At 38.4% G+C, this 14466-nt stretch overlaps 4 long non-coding RNA genes across 4 annotated transcripts; all 4 read right to left on the bottom strand.

Moving 5' to 3' along the window:
• Positions 1-606: 606 nt before the first annotated feature.
• LOC144710730 (uncharacterized) lies at positions 607-2711 on the bottom strand. Its single transcript, XR_013583394.1, has 3 exons — positions 2532-2711; positions 1208-1459; positions 607-798 (listed from the first exon to the last, which is right to left on the bottom strand). It is a non-coding gene; the product is annotated as an uncharacterized LOC144710730 (long non-coding RNA).
• A 180-nt stretch (positions 2712-2891) lies between these two features.
• On the bottom strand, positions 2892-6023 carry LOC144710457 (uncharacterized). The gene is made up of 3 exons (XR_013583294.1): positions 5752-6023; positions 3305-3363; positions 2892-3230 (listed from the first exon to the last, which is right to left on the bottom strand). It is a non-coding gene; the product is annotated as an uncharacterized LOC144710457 (long non-coding RNA).
• A 2056-nt stretch (positions 6024-8079) lies between these two features.
• Positions 8080-10104, bottom strand: LOC144710718 (uncharacterized). Its single transcript, XR_013583389.1, has 3 exons — positions 10005-10104; positions 8685-8936; positions 8080-8271 (listed from the first exon to the last, which is right to left on the bottom strand). It is a non-coding gene; the product is annotated as an uncharacterized LOC144710718 (long non-coding RNA).
• Positions 10105-10397: 293 nt separating this feature from the next.
• LOC144710474 (uncharacterized) lies at positions 10398-13485 on the bottom strand. Its single transcript, XR_013583298.1, has 3 exons — positions 13214-13485; positions 10779-10837; positions 10398-10704 (listed from the first exon to the last, which is right to left on the bottom strand). It is a non-coding gene; the product is annotated as an uncharacterized LOC144710474 (long non-coding RNA).
• Between the last annotated feature and the right edge of the window lie 981 nt (positions 13486-14466).

Below are 14466 nucleotides of genomic sequence, written 5' to 3'. Positions count from 1 at the left end.
ATTGAAAGATAGTGAGGTTTGGGATCTATCGACTGTTTTCCTCGTGCTTGGATGTGCGGGGATAAATATTTGAGAAGAGGGCGAGCTGACTGGAAGAGGCGGAGTTTACTAACGCTCGTCAATCGTCATGATCCTAGCTGGACGAAAATCTAAGTAAATGTCATTGCCTTATCTTATTTTGTTTCCCGACATCTTCATTAGAGCAATTAGACTTATCATTCCACTCCCTTAGGCACCCATTATACCGTCTCAATCTATATCTATATTTTCCTTGTATCACTATCTCACCTATCGGTGTCATTTTTTTAAATTTCTCCTATAACTGATAAACACTATTGTGAGCGAATTAAATCCTTAATTATCACTCACTTCGGAGACGGTCAATACTCATCACTTAAGTACGATTAAATATATATTTATTGAATTATCTCAATCAAAATTTTTATTATATACAACAAATTAAAACCCCTAAATTTTTTATATTGACACCCTATCCTCTTGCTCCCTCTGTTCTCTCTCTCCCTCTCCTTTTCTCCTACCTCTCTCCCTCTCTCGTCTTTAAAAGACATGTCGGTAATAGTGTTCGTTCTTTCTCTGGAAGGGGGGAAGTATAAAGTGTGAATTTCATTGATATCTTCTTTCTAAAGGAGGGCAAGAATTGAGGCGATATGCTAATAATACAACGGAAGTCTAATTAATTACTTCTTTCTCAAGCAGGGAAAGAAACAATTACGTCAGATAAGAAGATTCACGTTTATTATTCCTTCTTTCAGTTTACGCTCGTCTTCTGCCGCGGCGCTGTCGCAAAGAAACCATGTTTTTTTATTTCCAAGTAGAAGAAAACTTTTAAGAAACTAAAGGTGGAGAAAAGACAAATATGTTGGATAATCTTAGTTCTCAGAAAATTGGGACGGGAACATAGAGCGGAATATAAGGTGGATAGTCATTTTTTTTAATGAAAGCTAGAAAGAAAAATACCTATTCCCGTCCCAATAAATGATATAACCAGAAACTGATGTATAATTATTAATGAACAAACTAAAAGAAGTCAAAAACCCAGAAAACTGAACGGAGAATAAAGTAAAAATTTGTTAGAAAATGATAGCGGAAAGAAGAATACGAAAGAAAATTAGAAAACTGTGCGGGTATGAAGCGGAAACAAATTTTAAATTGGAAACAAGACATAATACGATGATTTGGTAGTTACCTGTGCAGGTGATTCTTGGTTCCTCTTTTTTTTTTGTGCCGAAGCTGCCGCGCAGGAATTTGTCTTCGAGGTATAATATATATATGTATTAGTTAATTACTAGAGTCTTTATCTGATGTGGTTGAAGCCGGAGAAGGCAGCCTGGGCGGCCTTAATGGGGTTTTGGGCCGCCGTTTCTGGCGTGTCGAACACGTTCCAGAACCTCAGCGTTTCGTCCTCCGCCGCTGACGCCACCGTGTAACCATCCGGGCTCTTCTCGCAATAAGAATTAAAATAAAATCAGAAAAAAAAACAGGTCGAAAGATGATCATATATAAGAAAACGAAATCAAAGGGTATTATGATGAGATAAAAAAGAACATAAAAAAGTAAAAAACAGTAGAAAAAGAAAAGAGAAGAAAAAAATATCGAAAGAAAACCACGAGATCTGAAGGGGAAGGATCATGCTTCTGTTTTTTAAGGGCGACTAAGTGAGAAGATCAGTTGACAGAGAAAAACACGAATCGAAAAACGATCAAAAGAAGACAGAAAACAGAGAAAATATCAAAAGAAGATAGAAAGCAGACGAAAACCAAAAAAAGGAATTAAAAAGGACAAAAAAGATGGAAGAGGAAAGAAAAAACAGATCAAAAGAAGGCAGACGCAGAAAAAACAAATTAGAAGAGGAGAAAAAAACGGAGCAAGAATAGATGTGAACATAATAGTCAACAGAAACATATCAGAAGAAAAAACAAGATGAGAAGAGGAAATAAACAGATCAGAAGAAAAATAAAGACCAAGCGATGAAGGAAAACAAGAAAACCGAGATTCGAACGGATCAAGCAGACTGTATTCCGTAGAAAAAACAGTCCGTAGAAAAATATAAAAAAAAAGACAAAAAAACAGAAAATATACAAAAAAAAACCGATAGAGGAGAAAAGAACAGATAGAAAGAGGATCAAGATGAGAAAAAACTGAAAAACAGCTTAAAAACAGAGCGAAAACATCGAAAATCAAGATCAGAATAGCGAATAAACACAAAAAACAGATGGAGATCCGAAGTCGAGAAGATCGGATGACAGAGAAAAAACAGATGGAAATAGGATCAAGATGAGAAAAAAATATCGAAAGAAGTCATGACACAGGATCCAAAGATTGACAGAGAAAAACAGATCGACAGAGGATCAAGATGAAAAAGTAAGGTCGAAAATCAAAAAACAGATCGGAAGTGGAGAAAAAACTGATCGGCAGAAAATATCAAAAGAAGAGAAACAAACAGCTCAAAAAATAAGTAACAAATCAAGATTGGAATCAAAATCGGAGAGCGACGGAATCAAAATCAGCACCTGCGCGAGGAAGAGGACGCGGGAGGTGTGGCTCTCTCTCTGTTTTTTATTTCACTTTTATCCATCCGTATCAACCTTGCTTACTCGCTAACTCTGTCTCGTTCTCTCTCCCTCTCTCTCCCCTATATATAAATATATATACATATATATATATATTTGTCTCTATCTATCTCTCCCATATCTCTCTCTCTATTTCTCTCTTCCTCGTTCGTTGGCCCTCCGTGTTGCTCTCTCTCTCTCTCTCTCTCTATACCTCGCTCGCTCGCTCGCTCGCTCTCCGTCACGCATGCCTATTCTATCTAAGTCTCTATCTTAGTGCCAAATATTTCCATTTATTAATACACCGTTGCTGATTTGGTCGTTGCAATCCGCGTGGGTGCGTTAAGTCCTATGATAGCCATTGATTACGAGCAATCCAAAGGCGGAGAGAAAACATCGGAATAAAAACCAAACGCTTTTCTACCGAGACACAAGCGCTTCCGTTGCGCTATAAATAGCGATGAAATCAGTCGACAAAGAGCATCGGCTGCATTCACAGACTAACAGACTTTCTTTCTCGAAGGTGCAATGGATAAAGCACAGAGCTGCGGAATTTGCACCAAGTCTTTCAAGAGCCCGATGGCATTGCGCGGGCACATGAGATGCCACACGAAGGAGGAGAGGGAGACTCTCAAGAGAAGTACATTCCTAGAACGCCAACTGCGAGAACTTGATGATTATTTCGTCTTGGTGAGATCAAACTTGGAAAGGCAAAGAGTGAGAAGCGCGCGCACCGAAGTTAGGGATGAGTGTATGGCTGCTCTGTCCGATGCACATTCTTGTACAGAGGGAACTGGAGAAAATGAACCAGATATGGGTGAGTCTACCTCCCGAGTAACTCCAGCGATCAAGCGGCGGAAAGCAAATAAAAATTAGTCAATGAATGAACGTCCCTGAGCACACGACGAAGATATCTACAGGGAAAGATGGAGGCGGGCAGGAATTTAAAGTCGTTGATCTTCTCTTTGTACTTCTGATTCTTCTAACTGTATTAAATATCATTAATACAACATATATTAAAGTTTTCGTAAGAAGAGATGATCTGGTTTTTGATAGCCTCGTCGGCGCAGAGAAGAGCTGGATTCATGCGTTTAAATCGTGTCAATATCTCTCTCTCTGTCTCCCTCACACTCTCTCTTTCTCCCTCTCTCTCTCTCTCTCTCGGTCTGTCTTTTATTTTCCCACTCTTTCTCCTTCTTTCTCTCTCTCTCTTTCTCTGCGTCTGTCGCTCTCGCTCTTTCTTCCTCTGTCTCTCCTCTCTTCTGTCTCTGTCTCTTTCTCTCTCTCTCTGTCTTTGTCTCTCTCTCCCTCTCCCCCTCCCTCTCTCTCTCTCTCTCTCTCTCTCTCTCATTCTCTCCCTGTCTCTCTCTCTTAATGTCTGTAAATCTATTTCTCTATCCCTTTCGCTCTCTCTTTCTGTCCCTTCCTCTTTCTCTCTTTCTCTCTCTGTCTCTCTCTCTCGCTTTTTCCTTCTCTGTCCCTTCCGCTATCTCTCGCTCTTTCTTTCTCCCTTTCCCTCTCTCTCTCTCTCTCTCTCTCTCTCTCTCTCTCTCTCTCTTTCTCTCGCTTTTTCTTTCTCTCTTTCTCAATCTGTCCTTTCCCCTCTCTCTCGCTCTTTCTTTATCGTTCTGTCTCTCTGTCCCTTTTGCTCTCTATCTGTTTCCGTCTCTCTTTCTCTTCTGTCCCTTTCTCTCTCTCTCGCGGTCTTTCTTTCTCTCTTTCTCTTTCCGACCCTTCCTCCCCCTCGCTCTTTTTTCTCGCTTTCTCTATCTGCACCTTCTGCTCTCTCTCTCTCTCTCTTTTTCTGCTATGTTTACTTAATTCACAATTAGGCAAGGACATGAGTGAAACTGTGCTTATGAATTATCTGCTACGTTTACTTAATTCAAAATATAAAGACTTTAACATGGTATACAAGGATCAGTGGGGTAAAATGAATATTTATAATTGTACTTAACTGAATTCTCAAGCAGAACAACAGTTGACAACATGGCATCATGAAATCTTTAACTGGGGAACAACTTGCAACTAGTAAAAGAAGTGGCCAAAACTATAGGAAAACTATCGAATAAAGTGGTGACTTTTTCCCATTATGAAATATTATACGCATTACGTATAGTTTCATTATGCATCACGCGTGGAAAGCCAAGACGCTAATATTAACTCTCTAGTTTTTCTAAATGCTAATGTTGTCTATGCGCTCTTAAACATGCGGTGGCTCTACTCTGGGCTACTGTCCAAGTTATTGTGTGTGTGCATGGTTGTTTTCATTGTTAGAGACTTACTGATGTCGAAAGATTCATATATATTGAAATGGAATTTCAGTTTCAGTGTATGTAATAGTGAGCTTTATGTTGCAGTTAAAATATGGTCCCAATTTGAATTGATAGAGAATTTTGTGCGTACATCCTTTAAGATAACGTTTGGCTTCTGTTTCTAGTTTTAAGAAATTAAGTTATGCTTGTTTATATTCAAACATAAAAGGTATTATGTTGTATCAGTGAAATGCAATTGGTTTAAGCTCTGTATCGAGTTGCAACAACCTCTGTATTCTTGATATATGTGTCATCTAAGTAATTTTTTTCAGAAAGTGATATTTCAAAATGCCAAGAAAGCTTGTTCTTATAATTAAACAGGCAATAAATCGAGGAAATTCAAATGATATAGTAGGTCCCTTTGATGACAAATGTTTTCACTCTTGTGTGAAATGTATCCAGGGAAAAGATGAAACCTAAGAAAAAGGGTTCAGTCAAGTTGCACATGCATAAAAATTGACACATGCAAACATTTGTGGGCTATTACCTATTCTAACCAAGAAAATCAATGCAATGGTATTTGAGGAAATTATATTTCTTAAGAAACATTAGTTTTTATCTAAATCAGGGAATCGAACAATCTCAATTTAATGGTCAAGTGTAGATGGATGTCATGGACGAAGAGTGCAAATGTATGTCAGACAACTCCATATGTGATATTGTCCAATTACCTTGAGGTGACAATCTCACTGCTTGTAAGTGGATATTTAAAACCGACAAATGATTCAAGTCGTATGCAAATATATAGCACTTTTACTGATGTTATAAGAATTACTCTTAAAAGAATGCCTTGATTATAATGAAACATTTTGTCTCCAGTTTCATTGAACTATTCAATTACGTTATAGTTAGGAAGGTCAACTTACGGCTTGGAGTTGTATCCGGTCTCAGTCCGCTCGTGGACTGGTCTCAGCCAGTCTCAGTCAGGTCACGACGACTGGTCATTGTCAAAGTCGAGGTTCAAAAGCCAATTTCATTGTTTTGAGCAAAAAATCTCAGTTCAGAGTCAAACATAAACATGTTAGCTTCTCATGGAACAAAGACAATTTATCAAACAAAATCTTCACATCAAAACCCGTACTACGCATATTTTAACCTCTCTTAAGTCAATCTTGAAAAACATTATATTCACCTTTCAGTGGACTCCACAAATCTCTATACCCCTTTCAAGTTAATTATCTTTCTCAAGCTGGTTAGAAAAGTACACACAATAATGCATTCTAAGAATGTCACAAACATGGGCTCTAACTAGAGGGTGAGACAGAAAGTAGAACGCAAATAGATAGATGTCAATAGAGGGAGAGAATGATAGTTAAAGATATATATTTAGCGAGGGCGATGGAAAAGTGAAATATTATAAACAGGAGGAGAGTGAAAGAAATGGATGTATTCGAAAGGGAAAGATAGCGAGATTAAAAGAGAAAAAGTTATAGAACGATGGAGATTGGAAAAAAATATATGCTAGAACGGTCTAGGGAGTAAGCTAGAAAGAGATAAACTTAGAAATGGGGAGAGAGTTACACGTAAATATAGATAAAGATGTTGAATAAAAGAGATAGAAAGTGAGTGAGAGAGAGAGAGATCTTTATTTCTCTATTTCTCTCTCTTTTCCTCTATCTTTCTCTCTCGGTTCCTTTCTCTCCATCCTGCTAGCTCTTTCTCTCTCTCTTTCCCTTCTGCTCTCTCTCTTTCTTTCTGTATTTCTCATATTTCCCTTCATCGCTCTCTCTCTCTTTCTTTCTCCCTTTCTCTTTCTGGCCCTTCCTCTCTCTCTCGCGCGCTTTTTCTTTTCTCGCTTTCTCTATCTGAACCTAGATATGGTAGTTCTGTTCATTCTGTTTTTTAATCATAACAAAAACAAATTAGAACAGAACATTGCACAGACCCGTGTGCGGTTCTTTTGTTCAGTTTATGCGAAATATTTTGCCGAGCAAGCATGGCTTCGTGATTCGCCAAGCCATGACTGCATTTATGACTAACATTGATTTTCAGATTGTTTGACGCATGGGGACATGGACAAATTGAAAAGCGGATTTTTTTGCAATACATGCACGTGGACTGAGGGAATAAATGACAAACTTTACTTTCCCTTTTTTCATTGGAAAACGGTGGCAACGTGGCCGCACGACAGGGCGTTACATGCACGAGTACATGTGGTGCCAGGTGTCTATCGTTGAATGGATGACAAGGAAAAAGCACATGGCGCATGCTGACGCGCCTCCGTGTTAGCTTGAGAAAGAGTAGTCTTTTGTCTTTCGTGTTTTTGTCATTTTCCCAATGCAGGTATACGTGGCACGAGAGAGAAATCCTAGAACGGAAGATGAGGAGATGCAGAAATTTGGAACCATGTGACTGTTTAATAAAAAAATTGAGGAAGCAGATGACCAAGAGAGCGAGAAAATCAATGCATAGGGTTTCTCCAACTTCAAACGTCCGTATAATTTGATCTACAACTCTAAGTGAGCTTAAATTTTCAGCACTGCTTCCTCCTCCTCTCCTCTTTCCATCCATACGTCCTGCTCTTATAAATAGAGGCATAGGTCACTGCGAAGTCCTTATTGAACTTACTTCTTACTTTTGGGGCTGATTGAAAGATAGTGAGGTTTGGGATCTATCGACTGTTTTCCTCGTGCTTGGATGTGCGGGGATAAATATTTGAGAAGAGGGCGAGCTGACTGGAAGAGGCGGAGTTTACTAACGCTCGTCAATCGTCATGATCCTAGCTGGACGTAAAAATCTAAGTAAATGTCATTGCCTTATCTTATTTTGTTTCCCGACATCTTCATTAGAGCAATTAGACTTATCATTCCACTCCCTTAGGCACCCATTATACCGTCTCAATCTATATCTATATTTTCCTTGTATCACTATCTCACCTATCGGTGTCATTTTTTTAAATTTCTCCTATAACTGATAAACACTATTGTGAGCGAATTAAATCCTTAATTATCACTCACTTCGGAGACGGTCAATACTCATCACTTAAGTACGATTAAATATATATTTATTGAATTATCTCAATCAAAATTTTTATTATATACAACAAATTAAAACCCCTAAATTTTTTATATTGACACCCTATCCTCTTGCTCCCTCTGTTCTCTCTCTCCCTCTCCTTTTCTCCTACCTCTCTCCCTCTCTCGTCTTTAAAAGACATGTCGGTAATAGTGTTCGTTCTTTCTCTGGAAGGGGGGAAGTATAAAGTGTGAATTTCATTGATATCTTCTTTCTAAAGGAGGGCAAGAATTGAGGCGATATGCTAATAATACAACGGAAGTCTAATTAATTACTTCTTTCTCAAGCAGGGAAAGAAACAATTACGTCAGATAAGAAGATTCACGTTTATTATTCCTTCTTTCAGTTTACGCTCGTCTTCTGCCGCGGCGCTGTCGCAAAGAAACCATGTTTTTTTTTATTTCCAAGTAGAAGAAAACTTTTAAGAAACTAAAGGTGGAGAAAAGACAAATATGTTGGATAATCTTAGTTCTCAGAAAATTGGGACGGGAACATAGAGCGGAATATAAGGTGGATAGTCATTTTTTTTAATGAAAGCTAGAAAGAAAAATACCTATTCCCGTCCCAATAAATGATATAACCAGAAACTGATGTATAATTATTAATGTTCAAACTAGAAGTAGTCAAAACCCAGAAAAACTGAACGGAGAATAAAGTAAAAATTTGTTAGAAAATGATAGCGGAAAGAAGAATACGAAAGAAAATTAGAAAAACTGTGCGGGGTATGAAGCGGAAACAAATTTTAAATTGGAAACAAGACATAATACGATGATTTGGTAGTTACCTGTGCAGGTGATTCTTGGTTCCTCTTTTTTTTTTGTGCCGAAGCTGCCGCGCAGGAATTTGTCTTCGAGGTATAATATATATATGTATTAGTTAATTACTAGAGTCTTTATCTGATGTGGTTGAAGCCGGAGAAGGCAGCCTGGGCGGCCTTAATGGGGTTTTGGGCCGCCGTTTCTGGCGTGTCGAACACGTTCCAGAACCTCAGCGTTTCGTCCTCCGCCGCTGACGCCACCGTGTAACCATCCGGGCTCTTCTCGCAATAAGAATTAAAATAAAATCAGAAAAAAAAACAGGTCGAAAGATGATCATATATAAGAAAACGAAATCAAAGGGTATTATGATGAGATAAAAAAGAACATAAAAAAGTAAAAAACAGTAGAAAAAGAAAAGAGAAGAAAAAAATATCGAAAGAAAACCACGAGATCTGAAGGGGAAGGATCATGCTTCTGTTTTTTAAGGGCGACTAAGTGAGAAGATCAGTTGACAGAGAAAAACACGAATCGAAAAACGATCAAAAGAAGACAGAAAACAGAGAAAATATCAAAAGAAGATAGAAAGCAGACGAAAAACCAAAAAAAAAAGCGAATTAAAAAAAGGACAAAAAAGATGGAAGAGGAAAGAAAAAACAGATCAAAAGAAGGCAGACGCAGAAAAAACAAATTAGAAGAGGAGAAAAAAACGGAGCAAGAATAGATGTGAACATAATAGTCAACAGAAACATATCAGAAGAAAAAACAAGATGAGAAGAGGAAATAAACAGATCAGAAGAAAAATAAAGACCAAGTGATGAAGAAAAACAAGAAAACCGAGATTCGAAAGGATCAAGCAGACTGTATTCCGTAGAAAAAACAGTCCGTAGAAAAATATAAAAAAAAAGACAAAAAAACAGAAAATATACAAAAAAAAACCGATAGAGGAGAAAAGAACAGATAGAAAGAGGATCAAGATGAGAAAACTGAAAACAGCTTAAAAACAGAGCGAAAACATCGAAAATCAAGATCAGAATAGCGAATAAACACAAAAACAGATGGAGATCCGAAGTCGAGAAGATCGGATGACAGAGAAAAACAGATGGAAATAGGATCAAGATGAGAAAAATATCGAAAGAAGTCATGACACAGGATCCAAAGATTGACAGAGAAAACAGATCGACAGAGGATCAAGATGAAAAAGTAAGGTCGAAAATCAAAAACAGATCGGAAGTGGAGAAAAACTGATCGGCAGAAAATATCAAAAGAAGAGAAACAAACAGCTCAAAAATAAGTAACAAATCAAGATTGGAATCAAAATCGGAGAGCGACGGAATCAAAATCAGCACCTGCGCGAGGAAGAGGACGCGGGAGGTGTGGCTCTCTCTCTGTTTTTTATTTCACTTTTATCCATCCGTATCAACCTTGCTTACTCGCTAACTCTGTCTCTGTTCTCTCTCCTCTCTCTCCCTATATATAAATATATATACATATATATATATATTTGTCTCTATCTATCTCTCCCATATCTCTCTCTCTATTTCTCTCTTCCTCGTTCGTTGGCCCTCCGTGTTGCTCTCTCTCTCTCTCTCTCTCTATACTCGCTCGCTCGCTCGCTCGCTGCTCTCCGTCACGCATGCCTATTCTATCTAAGTCTCTATCTTAGTGCCAAATATTTCCATTTATTAATACACCGTTGCTGATTTGGTCGTTGCAATCCGCGTGGGTGCGTTAAGTCCTATGATAGCCATTGATTACGAGCAATCCAAAGGCGGAGAGAAAACATCGGAATAAAAACCAAACGCTTTTCTACCGAGACACAAGCGCTTCCGTTGCGCTATAAATAGCGATGAAATCAGTCGACAAAGAGCATCGGCTGCATTCACAGACTAACAGACTTTCTTTCTCGAAGGTGCAATGGATAAAGCACAGAGCTGCGGAATTTGCACCAAGTCTTTCAAGAGCCCGATGGCATTGCGCGGGCACATGAGATGCCACACGAAGGAGGAGAGGGAGACTCTCAAGAGAAGTACATTCCTAGAACGCCAACTGCGAGAACTTGATGATTATTTCGTCTTGGTGAGATCAAACTTGGAAAGGCAAAGAGTGAGAAGCGCGCGCACCGAAGTTAGGGATGAGTGTATGGCTGCTCTGTCCGATGCACATTCTTGTACAGAGGGAACTGGAGAAAATGAACCAGATATGGGTGAGTCTACCTCCCGAGTAACTCCAGCGATCAAGCGGCGGAAAGCAAATAAAAATTAGTCAATGAATGAACGTCCCTGAGCAAACGACGAAGATATCTACAGGGAAAGATGGAGGCGGGCAGGAATTTAAAGTCGTTGATCTTCTCTTTGTACTTCTGATTCTTCTAACTGTATTAAATATCATTAATACAACATATATTAATGTTTTCGTAAGAAGAGATGATGTGGTTTTTGATAGCCTCGTCGGCGCAGAGAAGAGCTGGATTCATGCGTTTAAATCGTGTCAATATCTCTCTCTCTGTCTCCCTCACACTCTCTCTTTCTCCCTCTCTCTCTCTCTCTCTCGGTCTGTCTTTTATTTTCCCACTCTTTCTCTTTCTTTCTCTCTCTCTTTCTGCGTCTGTCGCTCTCTCTTCCTCTGTCTCTCCTCTCTTCTGTATCTGTCTCTTTCTTTCTCTTTCTGTCTTTGTCTCTTTCTCCCTCTCCCCTCCCTCTCTCTCTCTCTCTCTCTCTCGCTCTCATTCTCTCCCTGTCTCTCTCTCTTAATGTCTGTAAATCTATTTCTCTATCCCTTTCGCTCTCTCTTTCTGTCCCTTCCTCTTTCTCTCTTTCCCTCTCTGTCTCTCTCTCTCGCTTTTTCCTTCTCTGTCCCTTCCGCTATCTCTCGCTCTTTCTTTCTCCCTTTCCCTCTCTCTCTCTCTCTCTCTCTCTCTCTCTCTCTCTCTTTCTCTCGCTTTTTCTTTCTCTCTTTCTCAATCTGTCCTTTCCCCTCTCTCTCGCTCTTTCTTTATCGTTCTGTCTCTCTGTCCCTTTTGGTCTCTATCTGTTTCCGTCTCTCTTTCTCTTCTGTCCCTTTCTCTCTCTCTCGCGGTCTTTCTTTCTCTCTTTCTCTTTCCGACCCTTCCTCCCCCTCGCTCTTTTTTCTCGCTTTCTCTATCTGCACCTTCTGCTCTCTCTCTCTCTCTCTTTTTCTGCTATGTTTACTTAATTCACAATTAGGCAAGGACATGAGTGAAACTGTGCTTATGAATTATCTGCTACGTTTACTTAATTCAAAATATAAAGACTTTAACATGGTATACAAGGATCAGTGGGGTAAAATGAATATTTATAATTGTACTTAACTGAATTCTCAAGCAGAACAACAGTTGACAACATGGCATCATGAAATCTTTAACTGGGGAACAACTTGCAACTAGTAAAAGAAGTGGCCAAAACTATAGGAAAACTATCGAATAAAGTGGTGACTTTTTCCCATTATGAAATATTATACGCATTACGTATAGTTTCATTATGCATCACGCGTGGAAAGCCAAGACGCTAATATTAACTCTCTAGTTTTTCTAAATGCTAATGTTGTCTATGCGCTCTTAAACATGCGGTGGCTCTACTCTGGGCTACTGTCCAAGTTATTGTGTGTGTGCATGGTTGTTTTCATTGTTAGAGACTTACTGATGTCGAAAGATTCATATATATTGAAATGGAATTTCAGTTTCAGTGTATGTAATAGTGAGCTTTATGTTGCAGTTAAAATATGGTCCCAATTTGAATTGATAGAGAATTTTGTGCGTACATCCTTTAAGATAACGTTTGGCTTCTGTTTCTAGTTTTAAGAAATTAAGTTATGCTTGTTTATATTCAAACATAAAAGGTATTATGTTGTATCAGTGAAATGCAATTGGTTTAAGCTCTGTATCGAGTTGCAACAACCTCTGTATTCTTGATATATGTGTCATCTAAGTAATTTTTTTCAGAAAGTGATATTTCAAAATGCCAAGAAAGCTTGTTCTTATAATTAAACAGGCAATAAATCGAGGAAATTCAAATGATATAGTAGGTCCCTTTGATGACAAATGTTTTCACTCTTGTGTCAAATGTATCCAGGGAAAAGATGAAACCTAAGAAAAAAGGGTTCAGTCAAGTTGCACATGCATAAAAATTGACACATGCAAACATTTGTGGGCTATTACCTATTCTAACCAAGAAAAATCAATGCAATGGTATTTGAGGAAATTATATTTCTTAAGAAACATTAGTTTTTTATCTAAATCAGGGAATCGAACAATCTCAATTTAATGGTCAAGTGTAGATGGATGTCATGGACGAAGAGTGCAAATGTATGTCAGACAACTCCATATGTGATATTGTCCAATTACCTTGAGGTGACAATCTCACTGCTTGTAAGTGGATATTTAAAACCGACAAATGATTCAAGTCGTATGCAAATATATAGCACTTTTACTGATGTTATAAGAATTACTCTTAAAAGAATGCCTTGATTATAATGAAACATTTTGTCTCCAGTTTCATTGAACTATTCAATTACGTTATAGTTAGGAAGGTCAACTTACGGCTTGGAGTTGTATCCGGTCTCAGTCCGCTCGTGGACTGGTCTCAGCCAGTCTCAGTCAGGTCACGACGACTGGTCATTGTCAAAGTCGAGGTTCAAAAGCCAATTTCATTGTTTTGAGCAAAAAATCTCAGTTCAGAGTCAAACATAAACATGTTAGCTTCTCATGGAACAAAGACAATTTATCAAACAAAATCTTCACATCAAAACCCGTACTACGCATATTTTAACCTCTCTTAAGTCAATCTTGAAAAACATTATATTCACCTTTCAGTGGACTCCACAAATCTCTATACCCCTTTCAAGTTAATTATCTTTCTCAAGCTGGTTAGAAAAGTACACACAATAATGCATTCTAAGAATGTCACAAACATGGGCTCTAACTAGAGGGGGTGAGACAGAAAGTAGAACGCAAATAGATAGATGTCAATAGAGGGAGAGAATGATAGTTAAAGATATATATTTAGCGAGGGCGATGGAAAAGTGAAATATTATAAACAGGAGGAGAGTGAAAGAAATGGATGTATTCGAAAGGGAAAGATAGCGAGATTAAAAGAAAAAGTTATAGAACGATGGAGATTGGAAAAAAATATATGCTAGAACGGTCTAGGGAGTAAGCTAGAAAGAGATAAACTTAGAAATGGGGAGAGAGTTACACGTAAATATAGATAAAGATGTTGAATAAAAGAGATAGAAAGTGAGTGAGAGAGAGAGAGATCTTTATTTCTCTATTTCTCTCTCTTGCTTTCCCCTCTATCTTTCTCTCTCGGTTCCTTTCTCTCCATCCTGCTAGCTCTTTCTCTCTCTCTTTCCCTTCTGCTCTCTCTCTTTCTTTCTGTATTTCTCATATTTCCCTTCATCGCTCTCTCTCTCTTTCTTTCTCCCTTTCTCTTTCTGGCCCTTCCTCTCTCTCTCGCGCGCTTTTTCTTTTCTCGCTTTCTCTATCTGAACCTAGATATGGTAGTTCTGTTCATTCTGTTTTTTAATCATAACAAAAACAAATTAGAACAGAACATTGCACAGACCCGTGTGCGGTTCTTTTGTTCAGTTTATGCGAAATATTTTGCCGAGCAAGCATGGCTTCGTGATTCGCCAAGCCATGACTGCATTTATGACTAACATTGATTTTCAGATTGTTTGACGCATGGGGACATGGACAAATTGAAAAGCGGATTTTTTTGCAATACATGCACGTGGACTGAGGGAATAAATGACAAACTTTACTTTCCCTTTTTTCATTGGAAAACGGTGGCA

This window comes from Wolffia australiana, chromosome 12 (genome assembly GCF_029677425.1).
Source record: "Wolffia australiana isolate 7733 chromosome 12, ASM2967742v1".
Lineage (NCBI taxonomy): Eukaryota > Viridiplantae > Streptophyta > Magnoliopsida > Alismatales > Araceae > Wolffia > Wolffia australiana.
The sequence above is the reverse complement of the archived record's forward strand: the minus strand, read 5'-3'. Positions and strand labels throughout refer to the sequence as shown.